Below are 13,414 nucleotides of genomic sequence, written 5' to 3'. Positions count from 1 at the left end.
AAAACAGTGGAAGATTACCCAAGTGTTTGGGCTCCTGCCACCCCCGTGGGGGACCTGGATGAAGCTCCTGGCTTCTGGGGAGTGACCCCGTGGATGCAAGATCTCGCTCTCCAGCCCTCCTTCTCTCTCTGTAACTCTTTCACATATATACATAAATAAATCTTTAAAAACATAAAGGAAGAATTACAAGTTAAACTCCAGATCGGGGAGGGCCCCTCCTGCATGTGGCCTGAGGAGACAACATCCCATGGTTCCCACCAGAAGCTAGGTCCCCCCGCCACGTGCTGGACTTCGGAGCTACAAGATAAGGAAGGCACCAACACCACCTTTTGTGCCTCTGATGGGCTCTGCCGAACGGTGTGGCAGGGACGGGAGAGCGTGGGGAGGCTGAGAGAAGAGTGGCCGCGTGCAGTGTCGGCACGAGCAGCAGGGGCAGTTGCTGCAAGAACTCCAGGGCGGGGCCTGATTTTTCTTTGCACGGAAGGTGGTGGGCGGGGCGGTGAAGTGACTTGTCCTGCAGACGGACGAGGGGAGGCGGCTCCCCAGCAAAATCCTCGTGGGACAACTGCATTTACCAGCGTCTCTGCAGAGAGACTGCAACAGTGGGGCCAGGGGCCGGAAGCCCAGATGGACGCTGGGTTGTAGCAGGCATTGAAAGCTACACTACCAAACCTGATGGGCAGTTAGATTCTGAGCAGTGGAGCCCTGATATGGAATCACATCAGAAAAACGGATAGAAGCAACGTGGGTTATGGAACGGAAAGAGCTAAGTCTTGATGTTAAGGACGTTCCAGGAAGCTCACACCCAAGACTTTCTTTTCCTGCGGAACTGCTGGGCATGGGTGAGGGTTGTACCTGGGCGGTGACCTCCAGGGTTCAGTCTGGATGCTGTTTGCCGGGTCAGTTACATGTCTCCTAGACCTCAGTGTCACGGCTGAAATGCGTCCCCGCCTTAAGGCCCTAAGCCCGAATGTGCTTGTGTTTGGAGACAGGGCCCTTAGAGACCACTGTGTTGACATGAGGCTGTCAGGGCCGGCCCTGCATGATGAGGTTCGTGTCCTGTAAGAGGACGTCAGCTTGCAGAGACACCAGGGTGCACCAGCACAGAGCAAAAGCCGTCTGCAAGCTGAGAAGAGAGGCCTCAGGAGAAGCCACGCCTGCCGACACCTTGACCTTGAACTTCACGTCTGCAGAACTGAAAACCGTGAGAAGTGTAAGATTCCTGCGGTGTGACTGCCCTCGGCTGCGGCATGTTGTTCTGGGAGCTCCAAGCCAACTGATGCTTAAGGCGTCTCCAGCCCTCCCAGACAGCCGGGAAGCTGCCTCACTCCGACCGCTGCGCTCACACCGCGTGGGAAGAGGCGAGAGAATTCCATGGGACAAAGGCTGGGGCTGAGCACTGAGAGAGAGAAACCACGTCTAGAAAGAGGGGCTGGCGAAGGGCAGTAAAGGGTGAAGGAAAAAGAGGGGGCTGCAAGTCGACTTTCACAGTTCTGTTTAACTGTGCTGACGCTGTGGCAGGTGTGGGTCTGCTTTAGTGGTGAAGACACTCCTGGGATGCCGACCCCATATCAATGGCGATTACACTGCTTTTTCAAATGAAACATGGTCCCTTACAGGACTTTTTAAAAAAAGATTTATTTATATGAAAGAGTTACAGAAAGACAGAGGGGGAGGGGGAGGGAAAGCGTCTTCTAGCCACAGGTTCACTCCCCAAATGGCTGCAACAGCCAGAGCTGAGCCAACCCAAAGCCAGGAGCCAGGAGCTTCTTCCAGGTCTCCCACAAGGGCGCAGGGGCCCAAGGATTTGGGCCATCTTTTACTGCCTTCTCAGGCCATAGTAGAGAGCTGGAGTGGAAGTGGAGCAACTGGGACTTGAACTGGCACCCATATGCGATGCCGACACTGCAGGCAGCGGCTTTACCTGCTACACCACAGCACCGGGCCCCTTACGGGACTTCGATGACTTCAGCAAGATGGTATCTCTGGATTTTTCCTTTGTAAAGTTCTCATTTTTTAAAATAGGTTTCATGGAGAGATGCTTTGAACCTACACAAATGTCTCATTCCTGATACAACTTTTACTCACTAGATTGAGCAAACATTGATCTTTCTTGTGTGCTGACTGCCAGGTGGTGATCTTCTAATTTCCTTTTCTTCTAAAGTGATGAGTGCATTCTATTCTGAGGAAGAGTTTCCTCTTCTCCCCATTTCATGGGAAAAAAATCAGCCCACAGGAAACATGTGCCACATGGCCCTGTACGTTGCTGAACGTGGGCTCAAACAGCGATGCAGCGTGAAGTATTCTCCTTTACAAGACTTCGTATCTGGGGCCGGTGCTGGGGTGTAGCAGGTTAAGTCACCACCTGCAGCTCTGGCATCCCCCATGGGTGCAGGTTCCAACCCCAGCTGCTCCACTTCCCATCCAGCTCCCCGCTAATGCGCCTGGCAAAGCAGCAGATGGCAGCCCAGGTCTCTGGGCCCCTGCCACCCACATGGGAGACCCGAAGGAAGCTCCTGGTCTCTCTGGCTTTGATCTGGCCCAACCCTGGTCATTGTTGCCATTTGGGGAGTGACCCAGAAGGTGGAAGACCTCTCTGTCTTGCTCTGTAACTCTGCCTTTCAAATGAATAAATAAATATTTTTTTAAAAAAGACTTGGTCTCCAGATGTAAAGCAAACCAGAAACTGGAACATGAACAGACCACTGGAACAGACCGAGTCCCGAAGGGAATATTCAACAAATGGTCAACAAACAGGCACCTGCACAGCATCCGAAAACAAAATTAATTTGGAACCATGCCTCACACCATATACTCAGTCCATTCCAAATGGATCGATGTTTACTTGAAAAAGACTACAAATCTAAGTGCTCACTAATAGAGTGTTGGTAAATTGTGCTATCACCCTGCAATAAAACACTATGTGAGGTGGAAAATGTATGATGAGCACCGTAAGTCGTTATAGACTCATGCTCTGGATACACGAGGGCAAAAAAGCAAGGTGTGGGAAATGCGTATGCACGCCGGCGTTACCGTGAGAGGGACACCCAGGGACACAGAGCTGTCCGGGCTTGTGCACAATTCTGAACCCGGGGGCCCAGCACTGTGGTGCCACAGATTCAGCTGATGCCGGCGATGCCGGCGTCCCATGCCAGCGCCGGTTGAGTCCCTGCTGCTTCGCTGCTCTGCTCTGGATGGAGCTCTTTGCTAATGCGCCTGGGGAACGCAGAGGAAGACGGCCCAAGTGGCTGGCGCCCTGCCTGTGGCACTGGCATCCCACATGGGTGCTGGTTCAAGTCCCGGCTGCTCCACTTCTGATCCAGCTCTCTGCTAGTGCGCCTGGGAAAGCAGTGGAAGGTGGCTCAGGTTTGGGCCCCTGCACCCACGTGGGACGCCTGACTCCTTGCTTTCAGACAGGCCCAGTTCTGGCCCTTGTGGTCATTTTGGGAGTGACCAGCAGACGGAAGATGTTAAAAAAAAAAAAAGATAAAAATTAATGAAAACCAGGTAAGTTTGCTGATGGAGAGGCTGACAGATCGTGGGCGGCCAGCACAATCCCACCCGCGGCTGAAAAGTTTGCCTGCCCACACATTCCCACTGCCAGCACCCCAGTGCCTACGGGCACACGGAGATGCCACCTCCTCACCACCGAATCCTCCCCATGCCACCGGCGACGTCCGGGCCGAGGTGGGTCTGCCAAGCGCGTCCTGCCCACTTCCTCATCTTTCCACGCGGGCTCCAGGGTCGCGTGAAATCTCCCTGGGGAGTCCGGATCTGCGCACAGCAGCCTCCTCGGGTGCGTCCACTGTGGCGGCTGCTCCCTTGCCAAAGTTATTTTTTATTTTAAAAACGGAGAGCAGGGATGGCACCCGCCCATCTTAGCGCCCTCGCAAGGGTCAGGGTGCCGGAGCCCCCACGCAGGACGCACCCCTCCCTGAAGGGCCAGCCCCTCGGCCGCGTCCTCGCGAGGAGACGCCGGCGCGGTTTTCCGCCAAGCCAGGGCGCTGCTGTCTGAAGCCCGCGGCGACGAGCGAACGATGGGGCCCGCGGGCCGCTCCTCCCCGCGTGGGGGTGGGGGGCGCCATGGGGCCGGACCCCGCCGACGGGCCAGGCCCCGGAACAATCGCGGCCGGCGGAGCAGCGGCGCAGGCGGGCGGGCTCCGGAGTCGGGGCCGGCAGCCGCGCGACCCGGCCCCACGGCCCCACGGCCCCACGGCCCCACGGCCCCACGGCCCCACGGCCCCACGGCCCCGCCGCGCGCAGGCTCCCGCGGGCCCCGACTGCGGGCCGCAACCAGCGCCTCGGCCGCCCGGCCCGCGCCCGTTTTGTCTCCCTGCTCCTGAGTGGCTGCGGAGCCGCGATTAACCTTTCACCGCGGCGCTCTGTCCAATCAGAGGCGCGCTCTCAGGCCGCCGCGGGGCGAGCGGAGCGTGTGGGGGCGAGGAGGCGCGGCGCGGCCGCGGCCCGGATTCTCCAAGCGCCTGTGCGCCGTCGCCGCGGGCCGGGCGCGGGCTGCGGGCGAGCCGGGCGCTGCGCAGTCTCCGCAGGCGCCGGCGGGAGGGGTCGCGGCGGAGGCGCGGCGCGGGCTGCTGCGGGCCCAGGTGAATGGAGTAACCTGACAGCGGGGACGCGGCGCCGGCGAGCGGGAGGAAATGGCGGCGGCGGCGGCGGCGCCGGGCGGCGCCGGGAGGCCTGGGCTGTGACGCGCGCGCCGGAGCGGGCTCCGATGGTTCTCGAAGGCCCGCGGCGCCCCGTGCTGCAGGTGAGGCGGGCTCCCGCGGCGCCGCTTTGTGTCCGGGGCGGGGAGCGGCTCCGCCCGGCCGCGCTCCCGCCTCCGCGCCGAGGCCCGCGTGGGCGCCCGGGGCCCGCGCCGCGCGTCGGGGCCTGGCCGGGCCGCGGGGGCCTGGCGGGCCGGGGCGGCGCGGCCCCTCGGCCCGGACCCCGGAGCCGCCTCCTCCGCCTCCCGGGTCGGCTGGGGAGGCGCAGGAGGCCACGCGGGGCCTCCCCACGCCGAGTGGGCCCGGCCCTCCGTGCTCGCCCCCCAGCGCCCCGGGGCGCGGGGCTTTGACAGGTCCCGCTCGGCGCCCGGACGGGGCGCGGGGCCCTGCGCTGGCCCCGGGGGGCTCCCCCGGGGGACCGTGCCTGCCTGCTGGCAGGTGACCAGATCCGCTGTTCTTGGCGCCAAGATGCGCGGCCCCTGGGAAGGAGCCGGTTTCGGACTCGGGGGAACCCGTGTCTGGCTGAGGTTCTGTGGGTCGTCGTGACTTGGCCGGCGGGACCGTGCTGACCCCCTGGCTTGCGGGAGGTGGTCCTGGCCGCCGGGGACGTGTCACTGACAGGCACGGCGAGTGGTCTCTGGAGCGGCAGGTGAAACACCTGACCTGATGAAGAAGCCTTGCTGAGTTCTGAGCCCGGGTCTCCCGCAGTGTTCACGCCCAGCCCAGGGGGCAGGGAGGGCGGAGGTCGGGGGCTCAGTAGCTTGAGAGACAGTTTTTAAAGATGTGGTTGACAAAGGTGAACGAGATTGAAAATCGTTGCTACAAACATCCAACACTGGGAACAGAAATAGCCATCGTAACCACACACTTTATAGTGGAAGATGGTTCTGGAGGAGCCTCTGGCGATCAGGAATTTTAACGTATTAATATCTTTGAGAACTAACTTACATGCAGAGTCTTTTTCTAAGCTACCTGTGGCCTGTGTGTAATTCACGACATGCAAACACACGTGAGTTCTTGTCCAGATGAGCATATGATTCTCCGAAAACTTCACGTCAGGGCATATTTTATAACACTGGATCAGATGCACTGAAGATTGCTTTTAGTGCAGTCGCTGTAAACAGGACAACAAAGATAATGGCACGAAAATCCTGTTAAGGACAGATAGTTTTGATCTGAGGAGAAAAGACCTTTTCCTGCGATTATTTTAGCAGTGTTTCCGCTGTGTGAGGTTAGGCTCCTGCTCCTGTAGCCCTCGCGATCCCGTGTGTGAGTTGGGTAGCAAGGTTGACGTGCTGTTGCTGGGCCCTGCTGTTTCCATTTTAGAAGACATTTCCTCCAGCGTCGTGCGGCCTAGCGCTTCGTGGGGCTGCTCCGTGGGGGCACTGGTGGGGTGGTGCCCGCCTCAGCAGGGGTGACTTACCACACCCAGGGACTTTACTCTCTGCCGCTGCCTGGCACAGTGGATGCTTCATGGCCGTTCTCTCACCGTGACCCCAAGGTGGGGAGTCGCTTCCTTAGTGAGCACCCCGAGACACGCTGTGTTCTTGTGGTACAGGCCAGGGACCCAGACTCCGTGATGGCTGCCCCAAGCTGTGCATCTCAGAGTGGCAGAGCCAGAGCTGAGTGATGGTTGATTTCAGTCTTTGCTTGCACACTCTTTGCATTGCACTGCTGTCCCAAGTAGATGTTAGGGGGAAAGTCCGCCTGCCGCCTAGAAAGTCCTTGGGTCATACTGTGGGCTGAGTGAAGCTCTGTTTGGTCATGAATGTTCAGGTGACCTCTAGCTTCTTGTTTTTGTTTGGATTCTTGCATGAGGAAATGTACCATAGGGACCGTTTTTAAATGCACTTGTCAGCGGCATTAGGTACACTCACAGTTGTGTGGCATTGTGACCACCATTCATCTCCAGACCTTCTTATTCCTCGCCTGGAACTCTGTCCCCTTAGCACCTCATCATTCCACCCTCTCCTCCATGCTCAGGCAAGCCGTTCTGCTTTCTGTCTCTGGGAATCGACTGTCTGGAAGCCTCGTGTTCGTGGAATCGTACAGTGTTTGCCTTTTTGTGGCCGGCTTGTTTCACTCAGCGCAGTGTCGTCAGAATTTCCTCTCTCGGCTGAGTGATTCCATCGTATGTATCGATGGCCCCAGTTTAGGATTTCTCAGCGGGACTGCAGTGCAAAAGCAGCACACAGTCTGTAGAAACCGTACGTGGAAATTTGAACTCTGGTCTTTTCCTGGGCTGGTGATGCCGGGCAGCGGCAGTGAGCAAAGCCGCCAGTCAGCGCCGCGATCACACGGTGGAGCAAGTCTGTTAAGTGTATTTTCAGCTCAGGATCTTTGTGTTAGGATGGGTTTATCAGGACACAACCTCGCCCTAAGTCGGCACCATATTCTGTATGTACTTGTTCATCTGTTGGGGCCACTTGGGTCTTCGCCCATCTTTGGACTGCTGTGAGTACTACTTGGAGCGTAGGTGGGTCCGTGCCTGTTGGAGTCTCTGCTTTCCCTTTTTTGGGGGGGACACACCCAGAAGTGGGCAGATTGTTTCTTGCTCAGCGGAACACTGAAGTCAGGGTTTATTGCAGTGGGAGTTTCTCTCCGGCTCTCCCACACAGTGACGATTTCCTGCACCAGCTCCTCCGAGTCAGTTATGGACTTGCCGCCTGGAGGCCCTGGCTTCACTCGTTCTTACGCTCTTGGTTCCTGTCACTGAGTCTTGGGTGAATTCAGCTGAATGCGTTTGATCACACGTGAAGCGTGTGCTCTGTTGAGTACCAGAGGAAGACACTGGGAAGGTCTGGGTTTAACTTGTGTAAACAGAAAGTTGGAGCCGAGTGACGTGTTTTGTTTGCCTTGTGCTGTGCCGTTTGGGCCTTCAGAGCTTAGCTTCGCCTGCAAGCCCAGTGGATGCATATGTGTTGCGCCAGCTCTCACCATGGATTGCTTTGGAGTATTTCTCTCTCGTGCACTCGGGACTTGTGTGATTTCCTTGGCATTTACTGCCGTAGCCTGTGGGATCTGGACCTTCCAATGCTTGTTTTCAGATCCTTTGATGTTTAGGAAATGCTTCACATGCAGAAGGCCGGTTTTCAGTTCTCTCTGATTGCTGCTGTAGACTCTGGGCTGGGTACATTCTGTGCAGAGATGGTACCTTGTAGTCTGCTGACTTTGAGAGGACTTGAGTGGTCTTATAGAAAGGTGTTCAGTAGGACTTGGACGATGACAGGCTTGCTAGGAGTACATCATGAAGGAGAGAACAGACAGCACAGGGGTGACTGAGCCTGCAGGTAACTGCAGTTGGCTGCTTCTCCTTTTAGTTTGTCAAAGTGAAAGAGGAAATCGGACTAATTATAGTTGACGCTGATGAATGACAGGAAGTAAACCGGTTGATCAGAAGAGGCAGATTGTTGTATGAAGAGTAATCGTTTGGATTCGTACGTGGGGCAGCATTAACAGTACCTGGACAGAGTGTTTCGCATTTTACACAGGAGGATTCACAGGCCATTTCAGACCAAGGAAAGCCTCCGGTGTGATGGGGAAGCTGGAGTAACGCAGGTGAGACCTGCTCTGGTTAGTTCAGTACGGGTCGTTTGTCTTCCAGGTGGCGTCCCTCAGGGTCACTTGGCTTGTTCAGGCTTGTGTCAGCCGCCACGTGGCGGGAGCCGGAGTGGACTCTTCCGGACAGGATAGGCGGTCAGGGTTTCCAAACGGAGATTTGCCGCCAGTCTTCAGGAGTGAGTGTTCACCTAACAGCGGGGCTGCTTGTATGGTGGTGTACACTGGATAAATGAGTGAATTCTGAGAGAAGAGCATTATTTTTGAGCCATAGCTGATGGAGTTGAGATTGTCAGTCATGTTAGAAAGCCTTTGTTAAAATAAATTTTGAGGGGCTGGTGTAGTGGCGCAGTGGGTAAAGCTGCCACCTGCAGTGCTGGCATCCAAAATGGGCACTGGTTCAAGACCTGGCTGTTCCACTTCTGATCCAGCTCCCAGCTAATGCTATGGGAAAGCAGTGGAAGATGGCCCAAGTGCTTGGGCCTCTGTACCCTTGTGGGAGACCCAGATGGAATTCTTGGCTCCTGGCTTCAGTCTGGCTTAGCCTTTGGTGTTGCAGCCAGGTGGAGAATGAAACAGCAGGTGGAAGACCTCTCCCTCTCTCTGTGTGTGCATATATGTCTGTCTGTCTGTCTCTTTTTCCCTCTCTCCCCCTCTATTACCCTGCCTTTCAAATAAATAAATACCTATATCTTTCAAAAAGTGACGTACATGTTTATTTAGAAGTCAAGAAATGTTGGTACCTTAATGTGTGTAGTTATTATACATTTTAAGTAGTAAAATTTGTGACTAGGAAAATGCCACAGTGCATTGTTCGAGGACGCCAGTAAGACTTACTAGAAACAAGACAAGACAGGCACGGGCAGGTGTTTGTCCTAGTGTTGGAGCACCAGGCTTCCATGCCTGCACCTCTTGACTCTAGCTTCCTGCTAATGCAGACCCTGGGAGGCAGCTGTGATGGCTGTCGGCTCCCGGGGTTCTGGTTCTGGCCCGCGTTTCGGAGACCCTGGTGGAGTTCCAGACGCTCCCTTTTCCTCCCAGCTGCTGGCTCTTGGGGAGTGAACCAGTGGATGGGAGCGTTCTCTGCTCTCAAGTAGGTCAGTCTAATGCGAACAAAAACACATGACAGGCCTAAGTCTGGCCTTAGGGTTTTGATTTTTGGGGCTTGTAATGACATTATATACTCTTGGTTTTGTTAAGGTTTATAGAATACTAAATATTTCATGCTTCATGGCTATTGATGGCCATATAGGAAGTGCTTTGATTTATGGAGTGAATAAATTATACTTTTATGAAAAAATATTTATTTGAGAGGCAGAGAAACAGGGCTCCCACTCCCCACCCTCTGTCCTCGGATTCACTCTCCAAATGACTGCAGTGGCTGAGGCTGGGCTGAGGCCCAAGCCTGGAGCTGGGAATGCAGTCCAGGTTCCCCTTGTGCTGTCGCCTGCTGCGTTGTCAGGAGGTGAACACAGGTGTCCAGATGTGGGACGTGAGCATCTTGACCTGCACCAGTGAAACCTCTCCCCCTGTGATGGCTATGGTGTTTAGAAGCTAACCGTTTTGTGCAGAATAATGTTTGTGTGTGAGGCTTTAAAAAAAGGTCATTACTGTTAAGACTTTGGGACCAATCCCACTGCTCTTGTGGTTAGGAAGCTGGGTAGGATTATGAGTATAGAAACATTGTAGACTAAGGGAAGTGCGAAGGAGGAAAATTGCTACAAAATTGCAACTTTGTTGGCATCTAGACAGTTTTCATTGCTGAAGGCAGGTTAACCCGATTGTTGTTGTGTTTTTAAGTGAGAAATCAGTGTTTGCAGTGAAACAGGGATTTTTTTAAAAAGTGAAAACCCTTTTGGGGCTTAGAAAATAAGGTCAGTCAACCAATTCAGAATTTTAAAACATCCTTAAAGAACTTGAATAATGAAAGAAAGATCTCAGTTTAAAAGCTCCCCTTGGAAATAAGATAGCAAGGTTCTCTGAATAAGGAGCCAGGTCTTCCGCAGGAGGAAGGACAATGGTGGACTTGTGGGATACAGTGCCTTGGGGTGTTCTGAGTTCAGGATTTGTCTTCCTTCTGTGGGTAGCAGCCTGGGAGGTGAGGATTAATGTGGAGCCCAGGCCTGTCCATTGTGCACATATTGCTGCACCGCCATCCTCATGGGAAGTACCCACTAGGGTATTTTAAGCCTTTTCCCCTTTGCAAAATTAAGTGTTAATATTTTATCCCAGCATTGTAGGGATGTTTCTGAGCAAATGTTCGGTGTCAGAGAGACCAGGGTTCAAATCATGATTCTTCCAGTGTCTGGCTGAGTGTCCCTGGTCTCAATTTATCATCTGTAAGCTATTGTGATAGTAGTGTCTATCTCTCTTTTTTTTTTTAAAGATTTATTTATTTATTTGAAAATCAGAGTTAGAGAGAGAGGTCCTCCATCCACTGGTTCACTCCCCAGATGGCTGCAATGGCCTGAGCTGTGCCAATCCGAAGCCAGGAGCCAGGAGCTTCTTCTAAGTCTCCCACGTGAGTGCAGGGGCCCAATAACTTGGGCCATCTTCTGCTTTCCCAGGCATAGCAGAGAGCTGTGAATGGAAGTGGAGCAGCCGGGTCTTGAACTGGCACCCATATGGCTCTACCCACTGTGCCATAGTGCCGGCCCCTCTACCTCTTGAGGTCAGGGGGAAAAAGGAGTTCCTTAAGCTCTTAGCCCAGTTATTCACATTTGAAAAACTTAGATGATATTTTCCCATAAATTTATAATTTTTTTACCTGTAAGTTTTTTCCTTTAAATATTATTTTTTCTTTGACATTTTGCTGTCTTTGTAACGTGATTAGATTATGCCATGGTGGGGACAAGTGCTAGTATTGAAGTGTGTATCTGGAGTCACGTGGGGCTTTGAGAGCGCTGTTTCAGACGTGTTTTCTGTGAAGCTTGTCCACAGGTTCAGCTGCCTTAGTTGGGTCTCTGTACTAGAAGCACTGTGTCTGTGTAACTGTTCTTCATTATTCACCCACTGTGTGTGAATGAATGGATCAACCTCAAAACTACACTTACAACCAGGTAGGGGCCGGCACTGTGGTGCAGCGGGTTAAAGCCCTGGCCTGAAGCGCCGGCATCCTCTATGGGCATCGGTTCAAGTCCCAGCTACTCCTCTTCCAATCCAGCTCTCTGCTATGACCTGGGAAAGCAGTGGAAGATGGCCGAAGTGCTTGGGCTCCTGCACCCATGTGGGAGACATGGAAGAAGTTCCTGGCTCCTGGCTTCGAATCGGCTCAGCTCTGGCTATTGCGGCCATCTGGGGAGTGAACCAGCGGATGAAAGACCTCTCTCTCTGTCTCTACCTCTCTCTGTAACTCTTTCAAATAAATAAAATAAATCTTAAAAAAAAAACAAACCAGTAAGCTTTCTATATGTGTTTCATATGCACTTGATGTAGACCAATGGTTCTTATTTTCTGGAGACTTTTTTGATTTGATAAAAGATACAAATCTTATTCCCAGAGAATACACATGTAAATAGACTCATAACTTTACATAGAATTGTAGGTGGGACAGAGTCCTAAACCCCACCCATAGACATTGATTCAGGCTATGTCTACGCATACAGGATGAGTGTCGGTTAATTTAAGAACAACAACGTGATTCTGGGTAACAGACAGATGTGATTGATGGTTAACATAAGTGATTAAGAAACCTGTGTTCTAGTTTGGCTTTATTTCTAACTAACTCGCTGTGATTAAGGGTGTGTTGCCTTGGGCTTTTTAACATTTTCTAGTGAAGTGAGTGGATGCACTGGGTCTCAAAGCTGTCTTGCAGTCAGTGATCTTTGCAGTGCTTCTGTAACTCTGACGTCTCCATTTCAAGTGGAGATTCTACCACATTTGAGACATGGAAGGGAGAGACCGCATTTATTGAGCATTAAGGTTTGTATGTAGTGAGCATAAGAAGGGAATGATGGAGTTCTGAGGAGTTCTGAGCAGGAGATGTAAGTTGAAAACCCTGGGAAATGAGGCCTGAGAACTCGCTCCAGTCAGGTTTTGCCTGTGTGGACCGCAGGACCTTGACGGGACAACGGAGGCTCTCATCTTCTGTGCATCTGGTACAGCTCCATCCCTGGTCGTCAATGAAAGAGGGCCAGTGCAGCAAAGAGCGCAGGGTCTGATGGGCACCCTCACTTTTTGGGGGGTGAAGCCCTGAACTGTTGGTGTTAGGGCGCTTATTTAAGATTTTTTTTTAAAAATTTTATTTGAAAGAGAGACAGAGAAAGGGAGATCCCTATTCATTGGTTCACTTCCTAAATGCCAGCAACAGCCAGAGCTGGACCAGGCTGATACCGGGAACTGGGAACTCAATCCAGGTCTCCCATGTGGTGTCAGGGAGCCCAGTCCTTGAGCCATCAGCTGTGCCTGCCAGGGTCTGTGTTAGCAGGAAGCTGGGATTGGAAGTGGAGTTGGCGCTCGAGCTTAGGCACTGATATGGGGCATGTGTGTCCCAGGTGGTGTCTCAACTGCTGTCAAATGCTCGCCATCCTCATTAAAAAAAAAAAAAAATTATTTAAAGGTAGAGTGACAGGGAAAGAGAGAAGGCTCTTCCATTCTCTGATTCACTCCCCAAATGGCTGCAACAGCTGTAGCTGGACTAAGCTGAAGCCAGGAGCCAGGAACTCCATCTGGGTTGCCCACCTGGGTAGCAAGAACTGGCACACTGGCAGGGAACTGGATTGAAAGCACAGCGGTGGGATATGGGCATCCCGAGCTGTGGCATAGCCCGCTGTGCCTTAATACCTGTCCCAAGATACTGCATTTTGATGGAGAGTCATGTACTTTCTATAACTAAACATTACAAAGAAAAGCCCAATTTCAAAATATTGATATATTCCTGTTTCATATGACAAACTTTATTAATCTTAGGCTAAACATTGTATTTCCAGGACAGTACAGCATTTTGCTGATAGAACTATATGAATGGATAATTGGACAGTCTACATTGGCATTTAAATGTAGCATATGAATGGAAGCTAACATTGAACTGGACTTAAAGCAAGCTGACATTTCTAAATGATTTTTTAAAAGATTGTATTTATTTGAAGAGCAAAGTGGCAGAGAGAGAGAGAGGGAGAGAGAGAGAGAGAAAGAGAGAA

At 52.9% G+C, this 13,414-nt stretch overlaps 1 protein-coding gene across 6 annotated transcripts in view; it reads left to right on the top strand.

Moving 5' to 3' along the window:
• Window positions 1-4,672: 4,672 nt before the first annotated feature.
• Window positions 4,673-13,414, top strand: part of DICER1 (dicer 1, ribonuclease III) — a 71,427-nt gene continuing 62,685 nt past the window's right edge. For 4 of the 6 annotated variants that reach the window (XR_009864830.1, XM_062181739.1, XM_062181737.1 and 1 more), the window contains exon 1: window positions 4,692-4,762. The gene's annotated coding sequence lies outside the window, so the exon portion shown is untranslated. Of the gene's footprint in view, window positions 4,763-13,414 lie in introns of all 6 variants that reach the window. The other 2 variants (XM_062181738.1, XM_062181740.1) reach the window with 2 other exon arrangements.

The sequence above is a fragment of the Lepus europaeus genome, chromosome 22 (assembly GCF_033115175.1).
Source record: "Lepus europaeus isolate LE1 chromosome 22, mLepTim1.pri, whole genome shotgun sequence".
In the NCBI taxonomy this organism is placed as follows: domain Eukaryota; kingdom Metazoa; phylum Chordata; class Mammalia; order Lagomorpha; family Leporidae; genus Lepus; species Lepus europaeus.
This window is presented reverse-complemented; position numbering and strand designations above follow the sequence as displayed.